The sequence below is a fragment of the Pangasianodon hypophthalmus genome, chromosome 26 (genome assembly GCF_027358585.1).
Source record: "Pangasianodon hypophthalmus isolate fPanHyp1 chromosome 26, fPanHyp1.pri, whole genome shotgun sequence".
NCBI lineage: Eukaryota > Metazoa > Chordata > Actinopteri > Siluriformes > Pangasiidae > Pangasianodon > Pangasianodon hypophthalmus.
Genome location: NC_069735.1, coordinates 2,689,230 through 2,699,279, shown reverse-complemented (window position 1 = coordinate 2,699,279; position 10,050 = coordinate 2,689,230). Strand labels below are relative to the sequence as shown.

At 35.9% G+C, this 10,050-nt stretch overlaps 1 protein-coding gene across 2 annotated transcripts in view; it reads left to right on the top strand.

Annotated features, from left to right (window-relative positions):
- Positions 1-419: 419 nt before the first annotated feature.
- cpo (carboxypeptidase O) overlaps positions 420-10,050 on the top strand; it is a 28,947-nt gene continuing 19,316 nt past the window's right edge. Inside the window, exon 1 of one of the 2 annotated variants that reach the window (XM_053229649.1) lies at positions 420-515. The gene's annotated coding sequence lies outside the window, so the exon portion shown is untranslated. Of the gene's footprint in view, positions 516-3,064; positions 4,196-10,050 lie in introns of those variants that run through there. The other variant, XM_053229648.1, reaches the window with a different exon arrangement.

Sequence of the window (10,050 nt, the reverse complement as noted above, 5' to 3'; positions counted from 1 at the left end):
GCAACGAAGTCTTGCTAATATTTCTTGCTACGCTTCTGTAGCGCTAAATCCTTTCAGAAGTGTTTTATTTTATTCTGTGTTTTTTTCCTCCTCAACCTTCCCCTCCATCCACTTGCTAATCATTTCGAAAGACCAGCACTTTGACGCTTCAGAGTCAGATTTTCAGCAAGGTGTTACATTTCCCACAAAGCCCCACTTCCTGTTAGCAGAGATGCTAAAATAGGTGACAGGCAGTGACACTAGCTGCCCCTGCTAGCTCTGGATCAACGGACAGGGTGATGTGCGTGTATGTGTGTGTGTGTGTGTGTGTGTGTTGACAGTTTGTCTGTATGTGTCGGTGAGGTCAAGGCAAGACGGTGACGTCCGTTTTAATCACTGGACAGTGTCAGGGACGTGCGTTCGGACCATGCTGTGTCTGCGTCTGCTAGCGCTGAGGCGTTTCTTAGTTATATTTGTCCTCGAGTTTTAGAAACAAGAGCTTTCTTTCTTATTTGCACATGACACACTGAAATCCAGTAAGTGGCCATTAATCAAATCTTGACAGAACTTACATGTGTATATATATATATATATATATATATATATATATATATATATATATATATATATATACACACACACACACACATACACTGTTTTTTTTACATTTTAAAAATGTCATTTTGATGTATTTTAATAAATGTAATTTATTTATTTTCATTCATTTCATTTATCTTTTAGATTTTTATTTTAAAAATAGTTTCCAATTATTTTTTTCATTACTGCTTACTATTTTTTTATTTAATATTTTACAATTTCCTTTTCATTTTACTGTATCTTATGTAGTTTCTTTTATTTTTATTCACTTAATTTATTTTTTTAATTTAAATTTTTAGTTTTTTTTTTTAACTTTTTCATTTTTTTCATTAATTTTCTTGTTTACAAATGGTGTTACTTAGACACATAGTTTGCACGATGCCGTAGTTCTAGTTAATTATGAAATTACATAAAATTATTTGTATTAGCATATTATAATATAATATCATAAATTATAAATATTTAAAAAAAAATTTACACAATTTTTTAAGTTCTGCTCCTTAGTGTAACAAAAGGAATTCTGGGAAAAACAAGACATGATGTGTGTTTACCTGAAGGACCATTTCTGCCTTCTTGACACAATGTTGACCTTTGACCCTTTTTTGGGAGAGTATCTACTTCTCGGACTGATTAATACGCCAATATCCATTTGTTTTACCCACAACTCTGTTTGTGTGTGTGTGTGTGTGTGTGAAAGAGTTGACAGTTAAACTCTGCACTTTGGCCGTATGAACTCATGTGCCAGATCTTCAGATGAATGTGTTATGAAATGAATTTTAAGGAATTGAATGAATGAGAAGAAAAGCTAGTTCAAATGAGTAAAGTGGTTTACTTTCTTATTCACATCACCCGTTTGGATGAAAGGATTAGTCAAGCGTTTCTAGACGCTTCTAGAGTTTGGCCTGCAGGTCAGACGAGACTTGATGTTAATCTAGCTTTTCCTTGCTAGCAAAAATGTAGGTAATTAGCCGACTTGCTTCTTTGGTTTTCCTACAAGCTACAAGGCTAATGTCAATCCAAGTCCAAAAAAAAGCTAAAACCTATTAAAAGGAGAAACAATTTAACAGCCAAAAATAACATTAATCAAAAATTGGTAGCTGTTTATGGCGCCATCTAGAGGTGGAGCACCATTTTACCCAGTTTACAATTACATGTCAACAAAGACTACATGGAGTAGAGACAGTACACTGGTTAAAATGTAAATGTGGCACAGCGTGACTCTCAAAAAAGTCCCCATGAAATGGCCTTTACTCACAGTTGTCTACTTTAACGAGCACGATATCCTAGACCACGAAATGCCGTGTGCAAAATGCACGTAAACACAAACTTGCACAAACTCCGCCCTCTTCCTAATGAATAAACTCCAACCATTTATTCTCTACCAATTGATGGCTGGAAAAGGGAATAGTTTGCAGGAACACACACACACACACACACACACACACACACACACAGTCAGAAACATCATTGATTGTTTACTGTTTTTTTTTTTTTACTTTCATTTTAATGTACTTTAGTTTATTTATTTTATTCATTTCATTTTACATTTTTATTCTTAAAAGTTTTGAATTAATTTTTTAAAATTTGCTTACTATTTTTTATTTAACATTTTAATTTCCTTTTAATTTTACTATATTGTGTGTAATTTATTTTATTTTTATTCACTTTATTTATTTATTTATTTAGTTTTAAATTTAATTTAAGTTAATTTTCATTTAATAACATACCAGCGACCCATATTTGCTGCTAACGAGCCACTACTTGTAGATCAAGACACGCCCCTCTTATTTAAGACGAAAGAATCTCCAAAACAATTAAATTTTTTTTTCCTATACTAACATATTCGTGTCTGTAGCACTAAGGGACAGGTACAAAAAGTTATAAACATAATAATAATAATAATAATAATAATAATAATAACAGATTAGCAGATAAACGTCAAGCTAGCTATTTAAGGAGCTCCACAACCAAATACGTTAAGAGCTATTGTATATTGCAAAAATATGACTAAATGTGTGATTTTCAGTGCAAAACTCTTGATATCTCACTCCTTGTACATATTTTTGGACTGAAATACATATTTGCTACGCATCCTATCACAGAAATGGTTTCATATCGATACTTCGTAGTATTAAAAAAAAAAAAGGATTAAAAGGGGTATACAATCTTTCTAGCAGCACGCGTCTTCAGTGACGACCCTTTTAAAACGAAGGAGAAATGTGGTTAACCCGATTAGCAAACCACACTTCCATGCCGTAATTGTGTGTTTAAATGTGTGTAGGTGTGTGGTTAGAGATGACAAGAAGAAATCACTTAGAAGGAAAGAAAACGCAAAGTTAGCTTGTTTTACTGTGGAGCGTGTTTGTAGGGTTTGTACAGCAACACCTGAGGAAAGTCTAAACAACGTCTGGAAACTTTCACTGCCTGCCCAACCCCCCATCCAAACACCACACACACACACACACACACACACACACACACACACACACACACACTCCATAATGTAGTCTCCTGAGGCCTCTGTTTGTTGACGTGTCTGCACATTTTGCCATGTTGTTAAGGACCATCAACAAGTTTCTATATTCTATTCCTTTTTTAACCACTTTTTACACACCATCACACCCAAACCATCTAAATATACAGCCTATAAACCTCTAGTTACGGTATACGCCACTGTAAAAACAAATGTTTTGGTCTAAAGCCATGGAAACCGGTGGCTATTCACTGTCTTTTCCAACCTATATGGCTAGACAGTCGTTTTTTTACGATCTTCAATCATTAACATTGAATGACATTCTGTATGTTACAATTAAATGCTGTTGATTGAAAATCTCAGCCTGTTGGAACTGTTGGAACTTGTCTATCTATTCTCATTAAAAAACGCTAGTTAGCCAGTTACCTAATTCCTAGCAGGCTGTTAGCTAACCACCGAATAGGACAATACCTCAAATTTACCTTCGGTTTTCTGGTAAAGCCATATCTACATACACTACCACAAACTGCTATTTGATTAACTGACTAAATAGTTAGTTATCAAACGCTAGCATTCGGTACATCCTGGAGTAATGAATCAGCTAGAACTGATTAGCTGGCTAGCATTATCTATAGATCATAACCTGGTGGGGTTTTTTTTTAAGAATTTTTTTTTACTAAACTTGCAGTAGTGTGAAATTGTCCGTCCGTCAGAACTTAATTTTCCCAAATAAATTCTAGTCGACTGGGATTACCCTGGACTACAGCTAGCATCGACCACAAACCTTGCTTTTGTGAACTTTGCTAGTGAAATAATACAACATGCTAGCTAAAGATCATGTTTGGTTTTAGTTTCTTCATCTAGTGCTATCTTATATGTAAGCAGGCTATTAGCTAACAACCGAAAAGACGTAAAGTTATGACTTAATTTTTTTGTACTTATTATAGTCTCGAATGATGTGGCAGAACTTGCTATGTGGCTAGCTGACCACAGCCTTCTTAAAGAAATCGTTGTTTTTTTAACACAACACACTCTGTTTTCTCTTGTACGAGCCCCAGACGGCTGTGGTCTTCCTGTGTTTGACTATGTCCAGACGTCCAGACCGTGATGCCGAGTGTGTGCGCCCACTCTGAGTTGACTTAGCGGGTGAGGAAGCTCCCATGGATAAACTGGAACTCAACTGAGAACTGTTCATATCAGGCCAAGTGTACAATCAATACGCAAGCCAACAAGAACACACACACACACACACACACACACACATACACACACACACACACACACACACACGTTTATTCCAAAAGCATGATTTCCAAAGACAAAGATGGTGCTGTGAGTTAGAAAGGTACCATGGTTGTCTGTTCATTGGGAATTAGCCAAAGACCAGAATGTTCTAAGTCATCCTCGCTAACCGCAGGACGGTTAATAAACCTGCTGTACTTTTTTGGAAAGTGTCTCCTTTTCACCTCACAGCTGTTCAGACCAGCAGCCAGCCAACGTCTGCGATTTTAAAGGAACATTTACTCAAAAAACAAAGCAAAAAAGAATAAACGGTAATGCAGCTAATAATGGATTTCTATTGTCATAGAAATCATACCTAGTTAGCATTGTTGGTAAAATGTTAACATTTTAAAGAAACAAACAAGTATTTAACATGTAATGTGTTACACTGTGTAGTTTTCCTGTGATGTAGTAATACAACTTTCAGCCTTAGCATAGACGTATTTTATATATATATATATATATATATATATATATATATATATATATATATATATATATATATATTAGAAGAACTAGTCAATAGTAGTGCGCAAGGTGAGATCTGACAGAGTATACATGGAAAAAAATGGCACTTGCTAATGTTAGCTTCTAGCTAGGCCCACATTCGTCTGTGAGCTTATGTATGCGGAAGAGGGTAGATAGCGCTTTCCTTCGAGTGTGTTACGCTGTTTTATGATAGGAGAGAGGTGGGTATTGGTCGATGACCATAAAATGGGGGAAAATACTTTTTAAAAAGCTCAAAGAAACATCTAGAAACATTTTAACAATGAAAAGAGAAACACTTTAAAAATGCTACGTAAATTAAGAAAGGCTAATCGATATGGTAGCTGTGGAATGCTAGGTTTCATTAACATGTGATTTAGCTATCTAGCATTGTCTTGTAATTTTAATAAAAAATTGTATTTACTGCTGTATGAATTCATTTACAAGTTTGTTGTATAGAGCACTGCTTTATATAATATGATGCTAGCTTATTTTGCTAATAGCTAGCCACTAGGTTGCTAGCTAGCAACCTGTAGCAGGTGCAGTCCCTGTCTAATCGGTAGCTAAGCTCATTTATTTTAATTTTCTCTTGTTCATCTATTTTTGGGACTATTAGTTAAAAAAAAACAGATTTCTATTAATTTAATGTTTACTATGAGCTAGCTGATTGTAAGATTTTAGCTAAAAACAACACGACTAGAGCTAGCAGTTCAGATGAATGGAGACCAGCTTGCTAGAGGAAAATAGCCAACATAAATAAAAAATAAATAAACTATGACTATAAGGGAAATAAATCCTATTTAATGCAGAATGAATAAGCTGATTTAACATGTATGATATTTAGTTTGAGGTGAATTTTTTTAATTTGGAAAAAAAAAATGTAATTATGCTAATTTGTTTACACTGTTATTAGCCACATCAATGTTACCTTTTTTTTTTTTTTTAAGTAAATGTTCCTTTAAGATCACAGCTGATAGCCAGGAGTAGACCTTGCCAGCACCAGGAAGCTTGTGTATGCTTAGTTAAACCCTAAAACGCTAAAGCTAAACCCTGAAACACAGCCGAGCAACGGCAGCATACTTCCCATTGGCATACCAAAGCCTGGTTTATAAGCAGACTCCACCACATTTGGACGTCTCTTACATATTTGTGCGTTTGAATACCGTACAAGGTGATGCTGATCTCAAATTCCTGCATGACTAAAACCCCAGCATTTCTTTCAGCCAGACAGACAACCAGACATAAAGGAGCTAAAAAAAAAAAAATTAGGAAATGACTACCAAGAACGAGAAACCATAGACAGTAATGTGAATGCAATTCAGGCTCAAGCAAAAAAAAAAATAAAAAATCATGTGGAACGTCCTTTTTTTATTTTAAAAAGGGTTGGAAAAGGTTTTCCTAGGTCACCGCTCTCTCTCTCTCTCTCTCTCTCACACACACACACACACACTCAGAGTATAACTGGATGAAGACCAGAAGTGATTCAACAATGGAGACAATTCCATGTTTTCATCTCCTCCTCTTCTTCGTCGAGCTTTTCGTCCTCCTCCTCGTCCATGTTTTCATCTTGTTCTTTCACGAGTGCTCTATATTTACTCTCCTTCATACCATCACTCAGCCTGAGTCCCTCCAAGCATGGCCGTTCCCTCATATGATCTCTTTCTCGTAGTCGTAATAAAACAGTCTGCTGGCGTAGAGGGAAAAAAAGGAAATGAGCCTGCCTCACAGTATTTCTCAGGCCTCCTTAAATGGCCGCTGCGCTTTTCCACGAGAAATACCACACTCCATTAACGACAGAGTGAGCGAGGCTGGACAGACCGCAGCCAGGCTTAGTTCACCGGTCAGCGCTCGGCTAATTTAGATCGCAGATTTTCCCACAGCACTGGAAATATGAGTACAAAATTGGCACCGAGTAGCAGGGATCAGTTAGCGGGATTAGCTTGAATTCTTTACTTCCTTTATTAGCAAATAGGCTTGAAAATGGAGCGAAAAATGGTACTACTGCGAGCTAACTTTTTCATACCTTCAGCAGCCTCTGTATTTCTCCAAATCTACAAATTGTATATGGCTGAATGAAATTCTCACATCAACAGCCCAAACACGCCAATCAAAACGATCCCGTTCGCCCCCATTCGTTTCAATGGGAATTATTCAATCAGGCGATTTGCGTGTAAACGTCCACACATTAGCTACTGATGCAATGGTGCATGCAAAATTTACTTTTTCATACTATTTCCCACATATTAAATGAAATGGATGCTCTAACTTAAGGTCTAACCTTATCTTAAAACAAAATTTCTAGAAAAATTGAACAGAGTAGTAATTAACGCTGCTAACCTGACTAGCATTTTATTGTTCCTAGACTGTAAAAGGCTGTTCATAGGAGAACCAAAAGGTTTTATGTAGGAAGAACTCCATTAGGAAGCTAAGAACTATTAAAAGTACTATCCAAAGTACAGTACACTTGTAGAGCTTTTTAAAAATATTCTTGAATATCTGCAAATTTATTTAATTTCCTCGTTATGAGATTGTGATAATCTAAATACAAGACTATGAAACATATTTCTAAACAATTTTACTAATATGAAGTTGAAATTGGCATATGATTTTGTTTCTAGAAAAATAAATAAATAAGCAAAATTATAGAACAATACACTAAGGTGATTTCAAGCTTGAAAATATAGCTGCAAGCAGCAATAACGGGCCCAAGCACTATGGTACCATCGCCAATTGGAGGGTGTATGAAAACAATACATAGTGAAGCGAGCTCTGTAGAGTAACTTGTTTAGCGCTGGTGTGTTAGGTGAAGCCTAAGTCTAAGGCTTTACCAGCTTCGGACAAGCTTTTGTACAGCTTCCATGTCCAAACATACAGCTAATATTTGAAGATAAGAGATATATGTTGTTATCTTTATTAATTGATTGCTTTTCAAAAAATCCACTTTAAATCCAAAATGACCTACTTCATGTTGGGCAGAGCTAATGACTATCAGTTTGAAAGTTGTCCGGCTTGATGAGGACAATATACATACCGAGTTTGGTGACTGTGGGTAAAACTGACCCCACCACTTTAGTCAAAAGGGGGTGATACAGAGAAGATATGAGACACTTCCTGTTTCCCTTTTTTTGCCATAAATTTATTGCCTCACCTTGGCGAAACTGCTTGAGATATCAAAGATCCCTTCACAAGTTAGCATCATGAATGTCTTGGTGTAATGTTGACCAAGTTTGGTAACAATCAAGTGAATCCCCTAGGAGGAGTATTTAAAAGTTCACAGCATGCACTTTTCACAAAATCCAAAATGGCTGAATTCCTGTTGGGTGGAGTTAATGATGGTCAGTGAGAACAACATGTCTACTGAGTTTCATACATATATGTATACCTTTTAAACCTTTGTAACTTCAAACATAGTCATTAACCTTGAGGTTGCCTTATGAATTTGCAAATATATAACCGCAATATGTATGAAGACAGGTGTGTTGTAGCAAACATTTCAAAACATTTGCAATTCATAGGATTCAAGAGACATGTTTAGGAACATTGGTGAGCTTACTTGGGAATTTGCTTCATAAAACAGTAGCAAAGGTGCTTTAGTTTGTGTCTTTTTTTTTTTTTTTTTAAGATCCAAATTGGAGGACGTTCTGCTTATAGATTGTGTGTTGGCTAACTAGCTAGCTATTTTGCTGCTACAACTCTAGGACAGTGGGCTAGTGTAACTAGCTAGTCAGCTAACTAGCTATCTAGTTTTCACAAATTATACTGTGAATGTACAACAATTTGTTTATATTTGTTTATATAGTTTATATTTGTTTTTTTTCTTTTTTTTCAATTTTAATAAGAAATCTATTGCAAGCTATTGCAGTGCCTTCTGGGTAAGTTCTTTTCTGACCTATCATGATTATTAGCTTGCTAGATTGAAACAGAAGATGAATAAACATTAAATTTTACTTCTGTTTACATTGAAATAGCTCTTTTTTGCTGCTGTTTTTAAGGAAATAGCATCACAGTTACTGCCTTCCTGTGTAAGTTCTGCTTATCTGAGTTAGGTTTTCAACTCTACAGTCATGTTGACTCAATCTCTCAAGCCACAAAAGGGTCAGCTAGCGAACGTCACCGGCGCTAATGCACTGGAAATTAGTGGCAAGGGTTCTTCCCCAGGGTAAACAGCAACATGAAGTCAACATTGGCGTGTTAAAACAGCCGAGTCAGCATTGATACCGAGGTGATACAAACACTTGGATAGATTTCTAGATTGGAGTGAAATCATCTGTACCATCTTCTGTGTGACTCACTGTCTGTTCATGGAGTCAGGGCTAATCAGTTGTTTTCTTAGCAGCTGTACCTTTTACATAGCCGGAGCATCTGCACAGACTTGTTTGGGTTTGCTCTTCGTTACAGATGTTTCCATGTTAAGTTTGTTGTATGTTGTGGTCCAGTCAGGAAATGTTTGTTGAACTTGCATTAAATTAGCTAGCTAAAATGAACTTACCTGAAATCACTGTTTAATTCACGACAGCCTGCAGTAAATAAAGGCATATAAAATCAGCTAGCTGGATGCATTATTTTTCTTACTATTCTTTGTTTTTGGAAGAAATATTAGTTATATAGTAGCTAAAATTGATCAGTTAGGCTAGTGCTGGCTATTAGAGAGGATTATAGAGCTAGAAAATGTTTATTTTCCTGTTTGTTTGCTTTCTAGTTGGATCATTTTTAACGTCACCAAAATCTCTACGTAAATTTTAAAACAATATGGTAATGATAACGAAGATATCGACTTCTAAGAGGTCCTGACGTTCCGAATATAACCTAACAATCCAAAATAAACAACGGAAATATAATCAGTAATGCGTTCAAATAAGGAAGCGGGAATACTGGAGAAAGTCCAGGTATAAATCAGTAATTTATCCTGCCTTGTGGTTAACATGTTTACGCAAAACTCGCCACGCTTCTGTGTTTGTAGTGTCGGTTTCTCCTGGAAACAGCTGATGCAGTAAATTGTGTGAATTCCCAGCAGACTGTTCTGAAGCCTGACAGAGAGCATAGAGATGCTAAACATGTCACCTTTAGCTTTAAGCAAACTTTGTGTTTTTTTTTTCCTTTTAGTAATTGAAATTTAGAAATAGTGGTGCATGCTAGATAAAGTTCGCTGTTTTGAAACATAAATAGACGTCAGCGACTTTGAATCATTTTTCTCCACGCCCACATAGCAGTTTCCATCCAACACTCTTTGATAT